General features: G+C 53.7%; 1 protein-coding gene across 2 annotated transcripts in view; it reads left to right on the top strand.

Moving 5' to 3' along the window:
• The first annotated feature begins 10792 nt into the window (after positions 1 to 10792).
• TUBA3E (tubulin alpha 3e) overlaps positions 10793 to 22535 on the top strand; it is a 72261-nt gene continuing 60518 nt past the window's right edge. The window contains exon 1 of one of the 2 annotated variants that reach the window (XM_069209531.1): positions 10793 to 11103. The gene's annotated coding sequence lies outside the window, so the exon portion shown is untranslated. Of the gene's footprint in view, positions 11104 to 16092; positions 16144 to 22535 lie in introns of those variants that run through there. The other variant, XM_069209532.1, reaches the window with a different exon arrangement.

Here is a 22535-nt window from a genome sequence, read left to right as displayed (position 1 = left end):
AAAAGATTGATCGTCAGGGCAGGTCGGTCTGCCTTGTTTAACTCGCAAATTCACCTGGTCCTGCCTTTTTTTTTTAGCCAACACCGAATGCATTCTGGGATTTGTAGTAGGCCCTTGCTTACCATGCTATGAGCTAGGCTTCAATGCCACGAGTACAAAGTGCTTCTAAGGGATTAGTGCTGGCTGAAGGTGTCAAGGGGAGAACATGCTACCTAGGTGGTGTGTAGGGTGGTTAGTGTCCCACTGAATGGGAAGGTACCACCATCGTGGGAGTTCCCTGGCAGCATAGCGTCCTCTCCATCAAGGTGCAGCATCCCTACCTCCCCAACCTCACCGCCTACTCACACTACCGGTACAGCCTGGTTTCCCCACGTAGCCCTGTTTAGTAATCACGCTTCCAGTGGCTCAACATAGGCAACCAGAGTGTAAAGCTGCCCGCTGAACCCTGTGCTAATGTGTTCAGGCCCCCTCCACCCCACCTCTCTTGTGAAGCAGGAGATCTCTCTGTTGCCTGGAAACCTTGTGCAGTGAAACCCTCTGAGAGGCCGGTTTCCCAGGAGACGCTGCCTCACGATGCTGTGGCTGAGGCCAGGTTTCCAAGCTGCAGACTGAATGTGGGATGCAAGCAAAGATCCAGACCAGTCGCACTGCCGGCTTCTCCTCTCCAGGGTTCGACGCCCCTTCTCCCAGCACCACAGCACTCCACACCGCCACCTATCGGCACAAGCATGCTGCCCCAGAGAGCAAGGGCCTCGGCAAGATCAGTTTGCTCCTGGCGGCTCGGAGCTGGGAGGTAGTGAGGGCTTGAAGCACTTGTGTTTTACACAAAAATCCTGTGATGTACACAACATGAGGTACCCCAGTAAGGCTCCATCCTGGTGTATGCAGCCAGTGCTTAATGTTCAATGGCTATGGCCTAAGTTATTCCTCAGGAGGCCACGGCAGCGTCAGCGCTGCCAAAAGTGAGCACCAGCGCTATGTTCTTACCATCGCACTCCCACAAATGTGTCACCTGGGGGGGGGGGAGGGGGGGGGTGTGTGTGTTTTTTTTTTTTTTTTTTTTTTTTTTGTTTTGGACTGTCATCAGTGTTATCTATTGCTACATAATAAGTACCAGAGCCGAGCACTGGCAAACACCGACACAAGTTATACAATGATATATGCAGACGTGCTGAGTGTAATATGCAATCTATCACTACTGCTGAGTGTGGGGAGGGACTATGGCACACAAGTGGCGAAGCTTCGAGTGAGAAAGGATGACCCTCACATCCCTGAACAACAGTAATACATAGCACACTATACTCTGCACATCTGCAGCTATTTATGAAATTGTATTTCTTCATGTTTTAACTAAAAGTATTTACCTGAAAGCAGGATACAAGTGGTTCATTTTGTGCAGTGTGCAAAACCACACAGATGTTACCTTGCAACTATTAGCCTTTGTAAAGTAGTTGTTAAATGTAATCGGTGAGGCAGAAAAAACGTTTTTTTCTCCTGTCAATTTGCTGTACTGTGGTAAAAAAAAACTTGAGTTTGACCTTTGCAATGTAGTAATAAATAAGTGAATGTGCATTTATTAGTACAGCTGCTCTAAATAACGTGTTAATTGTCACAATTATTTTCATTGCCATAAAAGGCAACAGTTAGGTTCTGAACGTACTCGTACAAAATCATAGAAATTCAGCAGTTATAGTTAGAGCTACTTCAAGTAACTACAACTCACACCCAAAGGTAACTATTACTCGCGCCCTATGGTTTTGCGCAAGTAAATTTAGCACCTAACTAGAATGTCCCTGTAACCTTTGTTTTATTCAGTGAATTTCTATGGTTTTGTACATTCTATTTCCTAACTATAAAGTCCCTGTAACCTTTGTTTTTTTCAGTGAATTTCGATGGTTTTTGTTGTTGTAACAATTACTACATGTTAACACAACCACCGCCGCACATGGCCTCTGGACATGTGCAACTGTGGTTGCCCGCAGAGCCTGGCCTGCAGCCAACCCCCTATAACAACCAAAGTCCATGCTGCACACGGTCAAAGGGTCTGCCTCTCTGGGTGTGAGAATAGGTATGAGAGGGTGTCTCTGGGTGTGAGAGTGTTTGGGTGAGTGAGTGAGGGTCTGAGTGGTTCTGTGAGTGGATGTGTAACCTTTTAAGTGGGTCTGTGCGTGGGTGCGTCTGTGTCTGAGTGCCTCTGTAAGTGGGTACATGACAGTCTGAGTGGGTCTATGAATGGGTGCGTGTGTGACGATCTGAGTGGGTCTGTGAGTGGATGTGTGAAGGTCTGAGTGGGTCTGTGAGTGGGTGTGTCAGTGTCTGAGCAGGTCTGTGACTGGGTGCATGAGGGTCTGAGTGGGTATGTGAGTGGGTGCAAGAGTATCTGAATGGGTCTGTGAGTAGGTGCATGAGTGTCTGAGTGGGTCTCTGAGTGGGTTTGGAACGATCTGAGTGGATGTGTGACAGTCTGAGTGGGAGTGCAAGGGTCTGAGTGGGACAGAGTGGGTGTGTGAAGGTCTAAGTGGGACAGAGTGGGTGTGCAAGGGTCTGAGTGGGTGTGTGAGTGGGAGAAAGTTTGAAAGGAAATTGAGAAAGAAAGAGTAGGAGAGTCTTTTAGGCTTCAATGAACAAAATACTTAAAATGAGATATTTCTGAAAAGAAAAATGTATTTGTCAAGTAAAAAGTAGTGAGCTGACCTTTCAGAATGTACCTTAAATATTTGAAGTTGAAAAGAAATTAAATTAGACAAATGACCCCTGATACTTCTAGACTGGACCTCTAACGGTTGAGGGTCTGAGAACATAACAACTAGGTTACAGGTGACTTCAATACTAATCTCTCTCTTCCATGGGATGGGATGGAATGGGAGAGTGAGGGAGAGACAGTGAGAGAGAGCGCACCTCAAGACATAGCAGGAGCCAGCCCTGGGGTTAGCGATCCTCAGGGCCATCTGTGGCACCTTGTCGAGGGGTGCTCCAACTTTGTATTTAGCCCTGGAGAGGTGGTAGTTTCTGTGGCTGCGGGGGTCTGAAACAGGGGTCTGAAACAGAACCCCTTTCTTTTTTTTTCTCCATATTTTCCCTGGGGAGATGGTTCCATGGGGCTGCTCGGGGGGGGCAGATAGCCCCCCCTTGCATTTAAATTGTAAAATTGTAATTGCTCCTGGAAATCATGGTAAAATGTTTTTTTTTCAAAAAGTGGTTTTTTTTTTTACTCAGTCAGGGTCCCTCTGGGACCCCAACACCAAAGCTAAGGGGTCGGTGCCCCTATCCTGACCCCTTTTCCTTAAGTTTTTGTTGTCGGACTCAGCTGAAGCAGAGTCCCAAGATGGCTGCCAACACTTCTTGGTTGGCGGTCAATCAGAGGTGTGCATTTCCCTGCACAAGCTCTTATTCTTCGCAAAGCCATCGCAATGAGTTTGCGACCTCAGGTATACACATGTATTTTCCCTTTAATATCTCAAAAACTACTGATTGGATTTACACCCGAAACCTCAAAGCACTATCTGTGTACTGACAGCTAGCTTTCTGCCAAATTTGGTGCAATTCCATCCTGTGGTTCGGGCTGTAGTCATGTTTCAAGGTCATATGGGAATGAACATGGGAAACGCAAGTTTTGTTCAGTTATAAATGTTTAATAAATGCTTAGTAAGATTTAAAATGTTAACACTTTTGCTTATCGCTGCATTTTTAAGTCAAGAGTTATGACTCACGGCTCAAGACAATCACATTTTCAATTTTTTGAGAAATAGGATTGACAGGAGAAAGGCTATGAACATTTTTCTTCAGCCATCTTCAAACTGGCAAATCAGATCCAACTAGCATGTGTGGTGTTGGGGAAAATAAAAATTGTACTGCCACAGGGAGGCACACAAACAGGTATCCTAATACAGGCAAGGAAAACTTGATCACTACACCAGGAACAATTGGAGAAAAAAGTATATGAACATGAGCATGTGAACTGATCATAATCACGCAAGCAGCTATCTTAGGCAGTGGATTCATGTTCAGTTTTGTGCAAAATCACAAGCGATTTTGGACTTGCGAGGTTCACAACGGGTTAGAAAAATACCGGAAGATGGACAGCATGAAAGACACAGCAATAGAGATATGTGTAGTCAGGTAGGGTCGACAGCAGGAACTGGACTTAGGCCATGAGCTCAGAGGTGGCGGAGAACAGGTGTTTGGGCACAGGGTCGGGTCCTGCTGGGCACAACCGAATGCTGTGCACTACAGTGGTTGGCTACTAACAGTGGAATCAATCAATCAAGGATTTGTAAAGCGCACTTCTCACCCTTGAGGGAAAGATGGTGATGGTGGGGGATGGGGGGGGAGGAGGGGGGGAGGGAGGTGCCGCTACTGTTCGAACAGCCAGGTCTTGAAAAGTTTCCTGAAGGAAAGGAGGTCTTTGGTCTGGCGCAGGTGGGGGGGGGGGGGGAAGAGTGTTCTACGTTTTGGTGGCGAGGTGTAAAAATGATCTACCGCTGGTTGTAGTTCTGCGGACGCGTGGGACGGTTGCGAGGGCGAGGTCAGCGGAGCGGAGATGCCGGGTCAGGGTGTAGAAGGAGAGTCGTCTGAAGAGGTATTGTGGTCCGGTGTTGTGCAGTGCTTTGTGAGCGTGGGTGAGGAGTTTGAAGGGGATTCTCTTGTTGACTGGGAGCCAGTGCAGGTTTTTCAGGTGGTCTTTGATGTGGCAGTGGCAGGGGATGTCCAGGATAAGGCGTGGGGAGGCGTCTGCATGCGTTGCAGCCTCTTCTGGAGTTTGGCCGTGGTTCCTGCGTAGAGGGCATTGCCGTAGTCCAGTCTGCTGCTTACGAGGGCTTGGGTGACTGTTCTTCTGGTTTCAGTGGATATCCATTTGTAGATCTTTCGAACCATGCAGAGGGTGTTGAAGCAGGAGGAGGAGATGGCGTTGACTTGCTGGGTCATGGATAGTGAGTCGTGCGTGGTCGGTGTGAGTCGGAGCGGGTCCGAGAGTGGTAGGCCACCAGGAGTCTTCCCATGCGGAGGGGGTGGAACAGTTAGTGGGAGCATGGCTCAATGCCAGCAGAGGCCACCCAGCCCCATTTTCTTTCCATTTGATTTCCCGGTGACTGGTGCCCCCACCCAGACGGGGCACAAAGGCTAAGCTTAATTCTTTTGAGAAGGACTTGCCCGTACCTCAAGCTGCTACTTCCAATTCCTGATATCTAGAGAGTGGATACTTGTTATGGGATAGTCCATCCTGCAGCAATCCTCGAGCAGGGATCCATTACAGAGATGTCATTGGAAAAGGGACCTTTATCGGCCTCAAGAGGCTGATATATGCCACCAAGCACCCTTCAAAGTGAAATCAGCTGGTGCCTAGTAGCCAGACCTGTTCCATGGCATTGGTGGGGGGTCACCACACATTCAATAGGTTGAGGACCTCACGTTGTCAGAGACAGGCCTAGTCTCTAAGCATGCTCTTAAAAACCGTGACGCTACGGCCAAACAAAAAGCACAATACTAGTGTCACAAGCAGTCGGGCACTCGGACACGGGTAGATGCTGGTTCACCGGGCAGGAACATGACTGTCCCAACACTGTATGTTGAATTTGTTGGTACCCTGGCAGCTAACCCAGAGATGATCACTAAAGCCACAGACTGCTGGTATGTCTACGTTCTGAACTGTTGGTAGATTCTGGGTTTCGGTTTTTGGCAGTCTTGGGGACACGTCATATAGGACTGTAGTCCAGGAGTTACTCCTGCTACAGCCAAATGCTGTGGATGCTCACTTGAAAGAAGAGGGCAGATGTTGGTCAAAGCTTCCGGGTCAAAGTGAGCCGATCTCACCAACTCCTAAATCTGGGGGGCCGAAAGACAACTCCGAATCCATCGGAACCAAAGGTTACGTACTGTGGTACCCGCGTGGGTGCCGCGCAAACACATGAGGCCATTTTAATGTACCACTGGACACGTTGCTGGGTACCACATTTCTTGTTGGATTCCTTTGTATTGTACACTACAGTCCTGAAACGGTTTAAGTTGCTAGAAACACTGCCCGAGGTGTAGTCTGGGTCCAGTCGCTGCACCTTCATTTAATTACAACGTTTTTTTTTTTTAAAGGGCTCAAGGCACCGCCCCTTCGATTAGTACATTTATTTCCTTCCTTTTTCATCGTCTGTATTCAAGTTTATCAGCTGTGGTAAAAACAGTGGCAGCTTTACCTCTTAAAAAGGCAACACTCTGATGTTCCCAAGCGGTAGCTGCTGCAGGCACAGTAATGAGTACTGGCGCTCACACGCCCTACCACGGGTTGTAATACCACATACAGATACAAGCGAAAGTACAACTCGGTGGAACGGCAGTCTACTATCTGTGGCATTCCCCAAGTCTGGAGTAAACACGTGAAGAGGGGCCATCAGAGGGCGGTTCTTCCCGCGGAGCGGTGATTACAGACCTCTGCCTCTGCCAGATGGGGCAGAACGGAAACTGCAGAAGGGGCAGAGCTCGCACTGCAGCATAAGGGATGAAGCCAGAGTGCGGCTGCAACAGCCCCCGGGCATCGGCTTCACCCTTCTGCTTCAAGACGTGGAGTGCTTGCGCGGCTGGGCGAGTCTCCAGGAGAGAGCCCCCTCCTGTCCAAGGCTCGCAGGGTCAGCGCCACGGATCAGCGCACGCGCCATCAAACAAGGCGCTACATTCCCTGTTTCCATCCCAGCTCTGGTCCCCGTTGTGGTAACCGCAGTGATGCGGCCCCGGGTGGATGCAGACCACTGCCCCCTTCGCGTGGTCTGCTGGGGACCACGGTGACGGTTACTGTGGAACCTCCTCTTCTGTGGCCCTGGGAAGGTCCTGCCCCTGGTGGCTAGGCGTGCAGCAGCTGGGCCAGAGGGATGTACAACATGAGCCAACGAGCTGCAGTCGGCTACACGGGGGCAGAGTAGGGGCTGCGGCAGGCCTGCCTCGTCCCTCTCACACACAGAAGCACAGCAGGGCAGACCTCAGGGCTCGGTAACACGCGCTGTGCTCTACCCCTCCATCCCATCCAGCTAACAGACTCACGTGCCCACCGCTCAAATTAACCCTTATGTCCCTATACTAATCCTTTTGGGTTCAGGAGTAGCGTGCTACTCGCCCTAAAGCGCTTCTACGCCTCGTCAGGGGTAGGAAGCACTATATAGATACAATTATGCCTTAGGAAGGCGTGAAGTATCTGTCCCGCCCCATCTCTAGTCACCAGGCCCTCAGGAGGGTCTGCTATACACGTATTAAGAAGAGGGAACATGCTCTAAGAGCATCCCCCACTTGTGCCAGGCTACTCTGCAGTCACCCCAGCAGCTCCTGCACCCCACTTGTGCTAGGCCACTCTGCACTCGCCATGGCTTCCATAGCAACCGGGACTGTTCCTCGCGGCTTCTCTTCTTTATGGACATGAAGGAACAGCCAAGAGAGAAGAAGCGAAGAATCATTTACACAGTGAGAGGAAACACTCGGTGACATCTGGAAGATTTTGGGGGCCCCAGGCCTAACTAAATTTGCCCCCTCCCCCCCCCCCGCTCAGAACAACTGAATATATTCGGCATTTTCAGCTTGTCCAAGCCCTCAACAACTATGCTCCGATCATGGACAATCCACTTTGTTGGCCCCCAAACCTCTAAGGGGACCCCAGTCCTTCAGGGGACCCCCATTCAGTACAAAGCCTTTCAATATATAATAGATACTGGAGCTCCGGGAGTCTTTTTTCATATTGTGCAGGAGGCCCTATCTTGCTTGTGTTATGCCACCGTCCGGGACTCTCTTGAAAGCTTAATGAGGAGGCCCCAGGAAAGGATGGGATCCTGGGCCAGAGCCCAATTTGCCCATGCCCTAAAACACCTCTGCAAACGCTAACACTTCCAATGAACCAGGGAACTCCTAAAGGACGATTTCAACATAAACTGCGCTGGATCACAAAGATCAGGTGGTTGAAGCAATATGACATAAAAGGCTCAAACGCAATCCAGTTTGGACAGTGGGACAGATGGCAATAACAAGCCAATGGCTTCTCCCTAGGACTGTTGCTGGTGAATGGAAAGGCTGGACCTCAAGGTCTTTGCAACAGAATCATAGAGGTCCCAGGACAGCAGCAAGTCCAGTCCTGGGACCTCTTTACCCGAGGTAAGAATGGGCCTCAACTCCGTGGCATAGTCTATGATCAAACATTCTTATTCGTCAAACTCACGCCACAGAGTCTGCCTGCAGTTGGCCATGATGGTGCTTGCCTATCAGAAGGAGAGGCCAACTGAATGATACTTTTTCACCTTCTGGCTCAGGGCACTAAAGCTATTCGAGCATGCAGGAGGACTATGGCCTGCCCTTCAGGGAAGTCATCACCACCACACTAGCCTCAGCTCGGGGTCTGCAGGAAACAATATTGGGCTGGTTTTGGAGCACAGTGCTAGTTGTCCAAAGTCCTTCACATCATAGCCTCAAAGAACAGCCTCCTCTAGATTCCCTATGCGCACCCGCTCACCGGCCACCATCAGCTTCACTCCAGGAGCTGTTGCTTCTACCAGGACTGAGGAGAGCTACCTGGTTTGCAAGAAGTGCAAGTTTGGTGGGAGATGTACCTACACTGGGTGCTAAAGGATGGTGACGAACCACCTAGTCTCTGTTTTATGCTCAGACCGTCGAAGAAAGGGGCAGAGCAGACAACAGCATTCAGGCAAAACTTGCAATTAGATTAAAACCAAACTGGGAAGGTTTGACAAGTGCTCACCCAGCTGCTCATGGTCAAATGTATTGGACAAGTCTAACCTATCTCCACAGACTGCACTTTTCAGGAGCAGGTGGAGCGGGGACATGTCCTGCTGCCTTTTGACTATGATTGCGTTACAGAAATACCATATACACATGTACCTACATAATACAGTCCTTTGGGAGGGAAGAGACCAACAATTCAGACGACTACGAGGCCTGTCAGTACACTGGAAGGCCACTACCTACCTCCAGGTAGGGGGTGTTTGAGTCATGTACTGTGGGCTTGTGTAGGGGCCACCTTTCAGCAAGATTGCAGTACTTGGGTACCCTGTGAGCCAAGCTCACCACTTACCAGAGCCTCTTGTTTTTTCTTGCATCTCATGCATTTCTGGGGACACTGCTGACGCGTCAACCTTTACTTTTCATGGGGTTACTCGCACCATTAGCCTAGGGCCAGTTGGGGTGACAGCCAAGTGGGAAGGTCCTGGGTAGAGAGCCTCCCAGTAGAAATGGCATTGAGGGCCACCTCTTTGAAACCAGCAGTAACACTCACCCCCGCCCCTTCATCCTTGTAGTGAAATCTAACCTCTCCTGCAGAATCGGTGCACCCTTACTCTGCGTGCAAGACAAGCTGAGGAAGGGAAGGCAGAGTGGAAGTCAGGGAGAGAAGACACTGCTGGTGGGGAGCGAGATAAACAGGTGAAAGCAGGGACAATAGTATGTTTGGCATCATATATTTGATTGCATTTTAAAACAATACCAGAACTTAACTGCAATGTTTAAATATTGCCAATTTAATATAATAATTGTGAGAAGTTTGGATGGGGGGGGCAAATTATTTTTTTTCCACTCCATCAAAAAGTTTGAAGACCACTGGTCTAGAGTATGAACTGCTGAAAGGGGTGGACAAAGACGGGAATGGTGGGCAGGAACTGCTCAGGAGATAAAATGGCAGGAAAAGGTGAGCAGGGACTGGACAGGACCGAGAATGGCACAATTGCGGGGTGCAGGAGCTGCTCAGGTGTGTGTAGAGTAGCCTGGCGCAGGAGCTGCTCGGGTGAGTGCAGAGTATCCTGGCACACGTGGGGGGGGGGGGGGCAGGAGCTGCTCGGGTGAGTGCAGAGTATCCTGGCACAAGTGGGGTCTGTAGGAGCTGCTCAGGTGAGTGCAGAGTAGCCTGGCACAAGTGGGGTCTGCAGGAGCTGCTCAGGTGAGTGCAGAGTATCCTGGCACACGTGGGGCGCTGGAGCTGTTCAGGATAGTGCAGAGTGGCCTGGCACAAGTGGGGGATGCAGGAGCTGCTGGGGTGACTGCAGAGTGGCATGGCACAAGTGGGGGGTGCAGGAGCTGCTGGGGTGACTGCAGAGTAGCCTAGCACAAGTGGGGGTGCGGGAGCTGCTCATGCGAGTGCAGTGGGGAGAGTGCAGAGTGGCCTGGCACAAGTGGGGGTGCGGGAGCTGCTCGGGTGAGTGCAGAGTGGTCTAGCACAAGTGGGGGTGCGGGAGCTGCTCATGCGAGTGCAGTGGGGTGCAGGAGCTGCTGGGGTGAGTGCAGAGTGGCCTAGCACAAGTGGGGGTGCAGGAGCTGCTCATGCGAGTGCAGTGGGGTGCAGGAGCTGCTCGGGTGAGTGCAGAGTATCCTGGCACAAGTGGGGTCTGCAGGAGCTTCTCGGATGAGTGCAGAGTACCCTGGCACAAGTGGGGGTGCGGGAGCTGCTCATGCGAGTGCAGTGGGGCGCAGGAGCTGCTGGGGTGACTGCAGAGTACCCTGGCACAAGTGGGGGTGCGGGAGCTGCTCATGCGAGTGCAGCGGGGTGAGTGCAGAGTACCCTGGCACACGTGGGGGTGCGGGAGCTGCTCATGCGAGTGCAGTGGAGTGCAGGAGCTGCTCGGGTGAGTGCAGAGTAGCCTGGCACAAGTGGGGGTGCGGGAGCTGCTCATGCGAGTGCAGTGGGGTGCAGGAGCTGCTCGGGTGAGTGCAGAGTACCCTGGCACAAGTGGGGGTGCGGGAGCTGCTGATGCGAGTGCAGTGGGGTGCAGGAGCTGCTCGGGTGAGTGCAGAGTGGCCTGGCACAAGTGGGGGTGCGGGAGCTGCTCATGCGAGTGCAGCGGGGTGAGTGCAGAGTGGCCAGTAATCTCTGGCGCAGATGAAGCGCCGTCCCCGGCTCGTTAGGGCGGATTAGCATCACGCAGACAGGCCCTGCCTCCCCGCGTGAGCTGCTGCTGCAGGAGGCGCAGAGCAGCAAAACAAGCCCCCTCCCGCCTCCCCCGAGGGTAAGGAGAGAGAGTCTGGGAGCGAGCCGAGGAGAGAGCCCGGGCCCGCAGCTGCGTCTCCACAGCCTCAGCACAGCGGCGGCGGCGAGCGGTGGTGCCGGCTCACGAGAGACCCCGACACGGCCTCCAGGTAGGCACCGCCCGGGGGGATGCAGGTCGGGCTCACGGTGGGCGGGCGGGTCCCTGCGGCGCCTCCCCTGCCTCCACCCTCCATCCAGGAGGGACAGACCCCTCACCTGGCCCTGCCGCACACACAAGCCCGAGCCTGCGCCCTGGGCATACCCACCACCCGGCCCCCACTAGCATCTCCGAGGGACACACCCTTCATCGGAGGCTGCGCCCTGGGCACACACCTGCCCCATACACACCACCCGGCCCCCACTAGCATCTCCGAGGGACACACCCTTCATCGGAGGCTGCGCCCTGGGCATACACCTGCCCCATACACACCACCCGGCCCCCACTAGCATCTCCGAGGGACACACCCTTCATCTGACCCTGCGGAGGCTGCGCCCTGGGCATACACCTGCCCCATACCCACTACCCGGGCCCCCACTAGCATCTCCGAGGGACACACCCTTCATCGGAGGCTGCGCCCTGGGCATACACCTGCCCCATACACACCACCCGGCCCCCACTAGCATCTCCGAGGGACAGACCCTTCATCTGACCCTGCGGAGGCTGCGCCCTGGGCATACACCTGCCCCATACCCACTACCCGGCCCCCCACTAGCATCTCCGAGGGACAGACCCTTCATCTGACCCTGCGGAGGCTGCGCCCTGGGCATACCCACCACCCGGCCCCCACTAGCATCTCCGAGGGGCAGTCCCTTCATCTGACCCTGCGGAGGCTGCGCCCTGGGCATACACCTGCCCCATACCCACTACCCGGGCCCCCACTAGCATCTCCGAGGGACACACCCTTCATCGGAGGCTGCGCCCTGGGCATACACCTGCCCCATACCCGCCCCCCACTAGCATCTCCGAGGGACAGACCCTTCATCTGACCCTGCGGAGGCTGCGCCCTGGGCATACACCTGCCCCATACCCACTACCCGGCCCCCCACTAGCATCTCCGAGGGACAGACCCTTCATCTGACCCTGCGGAGGCTGCGCCCTGGGCATACCCACCACCCGGCCCCCACTAGCATCTCCGAGGGGCAGTCCCTTCATCTGACCCCGCGGAGGCTGCGCCCTGGGCATACACCTGCCCCATACCCACCACTCGGCCCCCACTAGCATCTCCGAGGGACACACCCTTCATCGAAGGCTGCGCCCTGGGCATACACCTGCCCACCACCCGCCCCCCACTAGCATCTCCGAGGGACAGACCCTTCATCTGACCCTGCGGAGGCTGCGCCCTGGGCATACACCTGCCCCATACCCACTACCCGGGCCCCCACTAGCATCTCCGAGGGACACACCCTTCATCGGAGGCTGCGCCCTGGGCATACACCTGCCCCATACCCACTACCCGGGGCCCCCACTAGCATCTCCGACGGACACACCCTTCATCTGACCCCGCGGAGGCTGCGCCCTGGGCATACACCTGCCCCGTACCCACCACCCGCCCCCCACTAGCATCTTCGAGGGACAGACCCTGCATCTGACCCTGTGCACGACCCGGGCCCCCTACTAGCATCTCCGAGGGATACACCCTTCATCTGACCCCGCGGAGGCCGGCCCCTGGGCATACACCTGCCCCATACCCACTACCCGGGCCCCCACTAGCATCTCCGAGGGACACACCCTTCTTCTGACCCCGCGGAGGCTGGGCCGTAGGCATTCACCTGCCCCATACCCACTACCCGGGCCCCCCAAGGGACACACCCTTCATCTGACCCTGCGGAGGCTGGGCCCTGGGCATACACCTGCCCCATACCCACTACCCGTCCCCCTACTAGCATCTCCGAGGGACACACCCTTCTTCTGACCCCGCGGGGGCTGCGCCCTGGGCATACTCACCACCCGCCCCCCACTAGCATCTCCGACGGACACCCCCTTCATCGGAGGCTGCGCCCTGGACATACACCTGCCCCATACCCACTACCCGGGGCCCCCACTAGCATCTCCGAGGGAAAGACCCTTCATCTGACCCTGTGCACGACCCGGGCCCCCCACTAGCATCTCCGAGGGACAGTCCCTTCATCTGACCCTGCGGAGGCTGCGCCCTGGGTTACACCTGCCCCATACCCACTACCCGGGGCCCCCACTAGCATCTCCGAGGGACAGACCCTTCATCTGACCCTGTACAGGCGGAACCCACGACCCGGCCACCTACTAGCATCTCCGAGGGACAGACCCTTCATCTGACCCTGTACAGGCGGTACCCACGACCCGGCCCCCCCACTAGCATCTCCGACGGACACACCCTTCATCTGACCCCGCGGAGGCTGGGCCCTGAGCATACACCTGCCCCATACCCACCACCCGCCCCCCACTAGCATCTCCGACGGACACACCCTTCATCGGAGGCTGCGCCCTGGACATACACCTGCCCACCACCCGCCCCCCACTAGCATCTCCGAGGGACACACCCTTCATCTGACCCCGCGGAGGCTGCGCCCTGGGCATACACCTGCCCCATACCCACGACCCGGGCCCCCTCTAACATCTCCGAGGGACACACCCTTCATCTGACCCTGTGCACGACCCGGGCCCCCCACTAGCATCTCCGAGGGACAGTCCCTTCATCTGACCCTGCGGAGGCTGCGCCCTGGGCATACACCTGCTCCATACCCACTACCCGGGCCCCCACTAGCATCTCCGAGGGACAGGCCCTTCATCTGACCCTGCGGAGGCTGCGCCCTGAGCATACACCTGCCCCATACCCACTACCCGGGGCCCCCACTAGCATCTCCGAGGGACAGACCCTTCATCTGACCCTGTACAGGCGGTACCCACGACCCGGCCCCCCACTAGCATCTCCGAGGGACAGACCCTTCATCTGACCCTGTACAGGCGGAACCCACGACCCGGCCACCTACTAGCATCTCCGAGGGACACACCCTTCATCTGACATCGCGGAGGCTGGGCCCTGGGCATACACTTGCCCCATACCCACCACCCGGCCCCGACTAGCATCTCCGACGGACACACCCTTCATCTGACCCTGCGGAGGCTGCGCCCTGAGCATACACCTGCCCCATACCCACGACCTGGGGCCCCCCACTAGCATCTCCCAGGGACACACCCTTCATCGGACCCTGCGGAGGCTGGGCCCTGGGCATACACCTGCCCCATACCCACTACCCGGCCCCCCACTAGCATCTCCGAGGGACAGACCCTTTATCTGACCCTGCGGAGGCTGGGCCCTGGGCATACACTTGCCCCATACCCACTACCCGGGCCCCCCACTAGCATCTCCGAGGGACACACCCTTCATCTGACCCTGTACAGGCGGTACCCACGACCCGGCCACCTACTAGCATCTCCGAGGGACACACCCTTCATCTGACCCCGCCGAGGCTGCGCCCTGGGCATACACCTGCCCCATACCCACTACCCGGCCCCCCACTAGCATCTCCGAGGGACAGACCCTTTATCTGACCCTGCGGAGGCTGGCCCCTGGGCATACACTTGCCCCATACCCACCACCCGCCCCCCCCTAGCATCTCCGAGGGACACACCCTTCATCGGACCCTGCGGAGGCTGGGCCCTGGGCATACACCTGCCCCATACCCACTACCCGGCCCCCCACTAGCATCTCCGAGGGACAGACCCTTTATCTGACCCTGCGGAGGCCGTACCCACGACCCAGCCTCCCCGCCCCTCAATTCCCACCCTAGAGGGGCAGACCATTTATCTGACCCGCTGGTGGCGATACCCGGGCCATGACGCTGCCCCCGTGCATCTCGGAGGCGACAGACCCCGCATCTGACCTGCAGAGGTCGTACCTGGCCACGACCTTGTCGCAACACAGGCACATCAATAGCTAACCCTCGGGAGGCACTTTCTAGGTGTTCGATCGGTACCCTACCCATGCCTTAAGCCCACTTCTTTAATGAAGGAACGGACCCTTAATGTGGCTCTCTTGAAGCCCCATCTTGGCTCAGATGATACCAGGGCCATACCTGCTCTCTCTTTCACATCCTCTCTGTAAGTGACAGCCGCCTCGTCTGTCAAGCGTAGTGACCTCCCTCAGCACGCACTCACTTCCTGCAGGATTGACAGAGCCTCCTTTAATGCAACTCTATGCCCCCCTCCAGGCCAGGGCAGCAGGCCCGACATACAGACTCCCATTCAAACCTTCCAGTCGATGGCCCTTCATCTGGTTCAGGCAGAACCCCCTCAGGGCCCGCTTGGTACCCTGATCTTAACTCCCCCTTCCATTTACACCATGCAGTGATAAAGCCTTCATCTGGCGATGTGGGCGCCATCTCTTAGGCCAGGTGGCATCCTGGTGGTATGTCCCTCTTTGGAATCCCGCAGTAACAGACCCTCCCCATAATCCCAAGGCAGAACTGGGTTACTGGGGCCAGACTGCTTAAGTCGGGGCCTTTTTACCACTGTTGTCCTGGGATGCAAGCTTACTATTGAGCCCACTGCTAAGCACCAAGCACACTCCTTTACCACCTGACCCACGGGGCAGCAAAGTCGAGTGGCCCAACGTTTACTCAGGAAAGTGGTCGTGTGTTAGAGACAGACACCAACTGACTCTCCAACACCAATCAAAAATATCAAATCAATGTCCAGCCAGTGCTTTTACTTATGAAAAGGAAACGTACTTTCTATTTGCACACAATACTGAACATACAATTCATACGGCACTTTATGTATTGCAACAATCTCTCTTCTGCAGTCACGATGCTTGGGGGGTGGGGGAGCCGCAGCTGCTGTTCCACTAGGATTGGTTTCGATTGGTAACAATGTGCAATAGTTCTCGTGGTGCCCCAACTGTCTCTCTGACCCTTCACCCAAGATCTGGAAAAGTTCAGTCTCACTTGGGGCAGGGCCTCTCAAGGTGATATACTTCTGCGCAGAGGTTGCCAGGTCTACGCCCTGGCATGACAAACATTAGTGCCATCTGCGATGTGTGCATGCATCAGAGTGGTGGTGGTCATACGATGATCGAGGTCCTCTCTGATGACTGGGGGTGCCTTCCTTCTTGGCAGAAGTCAGCTGGCTAAAACTGCTGAAGACGGTCTTGGTGCATTCAGCGTCTCACACGGTAAGGCTAGTCTTCTTCAGGGGGACACAGTGGGAAGCTCACGGTTGGTATCCAGCAGTGCCCTAAAGTCACAAGCGCTCCAGCTTCTCAGCATGCGTTGCAGGTATACTGGGCTAAGACCTCACCCCTGGCTTGAACGATGCAGGACATCAGCTCCTTCTCTACCTCTTCTAAACAGCGTCTTCCTCTTGCAGGGTACCTCCAATGCTCCTCCTAAGCAGTCGGTCTGTTCTTTATTATTATTTTTTTTTACCAAGGCCAGTCCCACGATACCTTCTTCTGAAAGGCTGTAAAAATTCCAAGCTTTCTGCTCCCAAATGTGGTGAAGAGGAGTTATTGATTACTAGCCCAACCGTGCAGCAGAAAGAGTTTGGCACCTGTGGTGTGGGACACCGAATGGCGGTAGAGAAATCAAGGCGCAAAGGCTGAAACCTTCTGCCTATTCTTTATACTAAAGTTTCAGGAAGTATTTGTGCATTCCAACAGTCTGGGATCGGTTTTGGACCGTTCTTGCCTTTTGCTTCTTCCTCCCAAGATGGCCCAGTCACAGCCTTATTCTTCAGGCACCCGCAAGATGTCAGGTGGAGTACGTAGCTTTCTGTCATGAAAGAGCCAAAAGAAGGGCACCCAAGAGGGAGAGGCTGTCCCACTTAACTGCCTGTTGACGTGCATAGGGTAACCCTTCAAGAGAACAATAAGGCAGGAGCGTCCAAGGGAACTGCCGTAAGCTTTAAAATAAGCCTCTGTCTAGTCCACATCCTAGAGTCTCCCCACCACCAACTGGGAATTCAGACCTTATTGAGACAACACATACATTGCTTCGCTCAAAATGTCTGGCATAGGATCTGGTGGTAGCAAATGCCCAGAGTGACATTCCATAGGTGATAAGGCACAATATAAAGATTACATAGATCCAATGCAGGACGGGTGTTAAATATGCCAAAGGGTCGCTGAAGAGGTCTTATAGGCGACTAAACAAAGTCTCTGTTCGGCAGAACATTCAGTGCATTAAAGTGAGAGGCAGTTACCCTTCCCCCTTCCGGGCACTCATCATTTATAACAGTAGCCTACGAAGGCGAGTTAGAGTCTCTGTTGTGAATAAAGAAGGTGAAAGGCTCCCATATGTCTCTGGGGCAGCAGCGCAAGGGCATTCATTCCCAAAAGTTAGTTAGTTGTCCCTGACGGTATGCCACATCGCTCAGCCATGCCCTAGTTGAAGGAGCAGGTTTTCTACCCTAATAAATGGCCACCATGCGTTTGGTATGTCTTTTACATATCCCAAAAGGCCCACCAAAGGGGTGGTTGAGTGTCCAGTTATTGTATGGATAGTCATAAAGACTTCTGCCCAGATGCCACCCTCTCGCATTGCCAGGCAAGGTGGATGAAAGAAGTTGGAGTGTAGTTGAGTGCGTGCACCTGGGATCAACCCCATTTTTTAAAAAAAAGCCGGGTGGGGGTGCGATCGCAAAGGTGTAAGAATGTAAAGTGAATGAGACAAACTCTGTAGCTGGGGAGAGAAGCTCTAGTTGGCCACAGCAGAAGGACCACTGTGCGTCTGTAAGGGCCAGAGCAATGTGAATGTCACCCATGGAGATACAGTTGGTGAGGAGCTCTGCGTAATATTAAAGAGGATAGTTATCGGTTTACGCGGGGATGGGGAAGTGAGTAAATGTTCTAGTGCTGGGAGAGGCGGCGGCAGGGACGGGAAAGTGTTATGTAAAGCACGGGAGGTGGCACATACTTGGTAATATAGCAGTGTGTCTAAAAGAGTACGTGGTGAAGACGCTGCAGCCTCGAGTGGTGGAGGGAAATGGTCATCAGGGTAAAAGTCCGAAAACAGTTGGATGTTGTGCTTGCGTGCGCATGCAATGGCACCTGTAGGAAGTTGGCTCTGTATGTGCTATTTCAAAGTAAGGAATAGCATGCACAGAGTCCAAGGGTTCCCCTTAGAGGTAAAATAGTGGTAAAAATAGATAATACTAATGCTCTATTTTGTGGTAGTGTGGTCGAGCAGTAGGCTTATCCAAGGAGTAGTGTTAAGCATTTGTTGTACATACACATAGACAATAAATGAGGTACACACACTCAGAGACAAATCCAGCCAATAGGGTTTTGTATAGAAAAAATATCTTTTCTTAGTTTATTTTAAGAACCACAGGTTCAAATTCTACATGTAATATCTCATTCGAAAGGTATTGCAGGTAAGTACTTTAGGAACTTCAAATCATCAAAATTGCATGTATACTTTTCAAGTTATTGACAAATAGCTGTTTTAAAAGTGGACACAGTGCAATTTTCACAGTTCCTGGGGGAGGTAAGTTTTTGTTAGTTTTACCAGGTAAGTAGGACACTTACAGGGTTCAGTTCTTGGTCCAAGGTAGCCCACCGTTGGGGGTTCAGAGCAACCCCAAAGTCACCACACCAGCAGCTCAGGGCCGGTCAGGTGCAGAGTTCGAAGTGGTGCCCAAAACACATAGGCTAGAATGGAGAGAAGGGGGTGCCCCGGTTCCGGTCTGCTTGCAGGTAAGTACCCGCGTCTTCGGAGGGCAGACCAGGGGGGTTTTGTAGGGCACCGGGGGGGACACAAGTCCACACCGAGATTTCACCCTCAGCAGCGCGGGGGCGGCCGGGTGCAGTGTAGAAACAAGCGTCGGGTTTTCAATGTTAGTCTATGAGAGATCTCGGGATCTCTTCAGCGCTGCAGGCAGGCAAGGGGGGGATTCCTCGGGGAAACCTCCACTTGGGCAAGGGAGAGGGACTCCTGGGGGTCACTTCTCCAGTGAAAGTCCGGTCCTTCAGGTCCTGGGGGCTGCGGGTGCAGGGTCTCTCCCAGGCGTCGGGACTTTAGGTTCAAAGAGTCGCGGTCAGGGGAAGCCTCGGGATTCCCTCTGCAGGCGGCGCTGTGGGGGCTCAGGGGGGACAGGTTTTGGTACTCACAGTATCAGAGTAGTCCTGGGGTCCCTCCTGAGGTGTTGGATCTCCACCAGCCGAGTCGGGGTCGCCGGGTGCAGTGTTGCAAGTCTCACGCTTCTTGCGGGGAGCTTGCAGGGTTCTTTCAAGGCTGCTGGAAACAAAGTTGCAGCCTTTCTTGGAGCAGGTCCGCTGTCCTCGGGAGTTTCTTGTCTTTTCGAAGCAGGGGCAGTCCTCAGAGGATGTCGAGGTCGCTGGTCCCTTTGGAAGGCGTCGCTGGAGCAGGATCTTTGGAAGGCAGGAGACAGGCCGGTGAGTTTCTGGAGCCAAGGCAGTTGTCGTCTTCTGGTCTTCCTCTGCAGGGGTTTTCAGCTAGGCAGTCCTTCTTCTTGTAGTTGCAGGAATCTAATTTTCTAGGGTTCAGGGGAGCCCTTAAATACTAAATTTAAGGGCGTGTTTAGGTCTGGGGGGTTAGTAGCCAATGGCTACTAGCCCTGAGGGTGGGTACACCCTCTTTGTGCCTCCTCCCAAGGGGAGGGGGTCACAATCCTAACCCTATTGGGGGAATCCTCCATCTGCAAGATGGAGGATTTCTAAAAGTCAGAGTCACCTCAGCTCAGGACACCTTAGGGGCTGTCCTGACTGGCCAGTGACTCCTCCTTGTTGCTTTCTTTGTTCCCTCCAGCCTTGCCGCCAAAAGTGGGGGCCGTGGCCGGAGGGGGCGGGCAACTCCACTAAGCTGGAGTGCCCTGCTGGGCTGTGACAAAGGGGTGAGCCTTTGAGGCTCACCGCCAGGTGTTACAGCTCCTGCCTGGGGGAGGTGTTAGCATCTCCACCCAGTGCAGGCTTTGTTACTGGCCTCAGAGTGACAAAGGCACTCTCCCCATGGGGCCAGCAACATGTCTCTGGTGTGGCAGGCTGCTGGAACTAGTCAGCCTACACAGACAGTCGGTTAAGTTTCAGGGGGCACCTCTAAGGTGCCCTCTGTGGTGTATTTTACAATAAAATGTACACTGGCATCAGTGTGCATTTATTGTGCTGAGAAGTTTGATACCAAACTTCCCAGTTTTCAGTGTAGCCATTATGGTGCTGTGGAGTTCGTGTTTGACAGACTCCCAGACCATATACTCTTATGGCTACCCTGCACTTACAATGTCTAAGGTTTTGTTTAGACACTGTAGGGGTACCATGCTCATGCACTGGTACCCTCACCTATGGTATAGTGCACCCTGCCTTAGGGCTGTAAGGCCTGCTAGAGGGGTGTCTTACCTATACTGCAGAGGCAGTGAGAGGCTGGCATGGCACCCTGAGGGGAGTGCCATGTCGACTTACTCATTTTTGTTCTCACTAGCACACACAGGCTTGTAAGCAGTGTGTCTGTGCTGAGTGAGGGGTCTCTAGGGTGGCATAAGACATGCTGCAGCCCTTAGAGACCTTCCTTGGCATCAGGGCCCTTGGTACTAGAAGTACCAGTTACAAGGGACTTATCTGAATGCCAGGGTGTGCCAATTGTGGATACAATGGTACATTTTAGGTGAAGGAACACTGGTGCTGGGGCCTGGTTAGCAGGGTCCCAGCACTCTTCTCAGTCAAGTCAGCATCAGTATCAGGCAAAAAGTGGGGGGTAACTGCAACAGGGAGCCATTTCTTTACACAAGCCCCCCCCAGCCCACAGGCCAGGAGACTCAGCCCAAGCTGGGAGAGTCTTCCTAGTCTGTCAGGCGAGGAAGAGTAGGAGAAATAGGCTGGTTAGTTGCAGGGCCTACTCTGCCTTACATCCTTCTGTTCAGGTCATTCCCTTTGGGGAACTGACCCACTTCCACAGTGATAGGACCTAGTCTGAATTGCCTCTTGTCTGCCTCTTCAATGTCTCCACCCATTCTTTTTATTTTGGGTTTAGAGGTATCCACCTCTGCTAATCTTATCTTGGCCAGGGTTACCCCTAGCTTACCCAGAGAGGTTACCCAGAGCTGGAGTAACCCCACCATGACCAATAGGGTCAGGGGGCCTAACTTGCTATTTGGCATGGGGTCAGACCACCATGCTAAGGATAGTGCAGCCATAAAGGCTAACACCCAGCAGAGGCCACTGACAGCTGTCAGTGCCCAGAACCACACCTTTAGCTCTTCACCTAAAAGGGAAGGGGCTAAGTTACAGGCTTCTTTGGGTTCAGGTTGCCTGTCTGCTGTATTGGAGTGGGGGGTTACCACATCTTGTAGTAAACACCCTTCTTCCACTCTTTCTTCTGTTAGCTGAGGAGCCACCCACTCAGGTTTAACAGTTGCCTGACTAGCCAGGACTTCTTGTGGGTCAGGTTGGACTTTATCAGGGCCATTTATGGAGTTCTCCCCTACTGGAGCAGAATCTCCTTGGCTTGCTGTAACCTTGGCTAAAGGTTGTCCACCCTTCCTACTCTGTTTTCTTTTCTTCTTCTTCTGGGGCCTGCTTGCATTTACTGCAGAGGCAGGACTTCCAGAATCCTTGGGAGAGGACTGGCACGGGACCAGTTTCTCTCTTGGGCTCTGACTAACCTCTGGGTAGTCATTTCCAAGGAGACAATCAAGGGGGAGGTCTGTACTGACTACTACCCTTCTCCAGCTAAGAGTGCCACCCACTTCTATGGGCACTAAAGCCACAGGCCTCTTAGTGACCCTGTCTAGGCTAACTCTTACCCTGCCAGTCTCACCTGGGATGTACTGGTTTGAGAGCACCAGCCTGTCATGCACAATAGTGTGACTGGCACAAGTGTCTCTCAGGGCAGTGGTTGGGATTCCATTCACCAGTAGGTGGTGGAAGTGTCTACTTCCCTCTGGAATCTCCAACTCACCTGTTGGGCCCTGTTTCCAGTTGAAGGCTATGAAGACCTCCTCATCTGAGGAGTCATCTCCCATGGCTACACTGGTTACCCCTGGAATTTTGTTCTGGGGTTTGTTTTTGGGACAAGAAGTGTCCTTGGTGTGGTGCCCAGACTGTTTACAGTTGTGGCACCATGCCTTAGTGGCATCCCAGTTCTTACCCTGGTACCCACCTTTGTTTTGGGTTGTGTCTTGGGGCCCACCCACCTGTTCTGGTTTTTGGGGGCCTACAGAGGACTCTTTTTCTTTGTGTCTAGTGTCACCCACTTTCTCCTGGGGAGTTTTTGTAACCCCTGTCTTTTGGTCACCCCCAGTGGAAGTTTTGGTTACCCTAGTCTTGACCCAGTGGTCTGCCTTCTTTCCCAATTCTTGGGGAGAAATTGGACCTAGGTCTACCAGATACTGATGCAACTTTTCATTGAAGCAGTTACTTAGAATGTGTTCTTTCATAAACAAATTATAAAGCCCAACATAGTCACACACTTCATTTCCAGTTAACCAACCATCTAGTGTTTTTACTGAGTAGTCTACAAAATCAACCCAGGTCTGGCTCGAGGATTTTTGAGCCCCCCTGAATCTAATTCTATACTCCTCAGTGGAGAATCCAAAGCCCTCAATCAGGGTACC

The sequence above is a fragment of the Pleurodeles waltl genome, chromosome 10 (genome assembly GCF_031143425.1).
Source record: "Pleurodeles waltl isolate 20211129_DDA chromosome 10, aPleWal1.hap1.20221129, whole genome shotgun sequence".
In the NCBI taxonomy this organism is placed as follows: Eukaryota; Metazoa; Chordata; class Amphibia; order Caudata; family Salamandridae; genus Pleurodeles; species Pleurodeles waltl.
The sequence above is the reverse complement of the archived record's forward strand: the minus strand, read 5'-3'. Positions and strand labels throughout refer to the sequence as shown.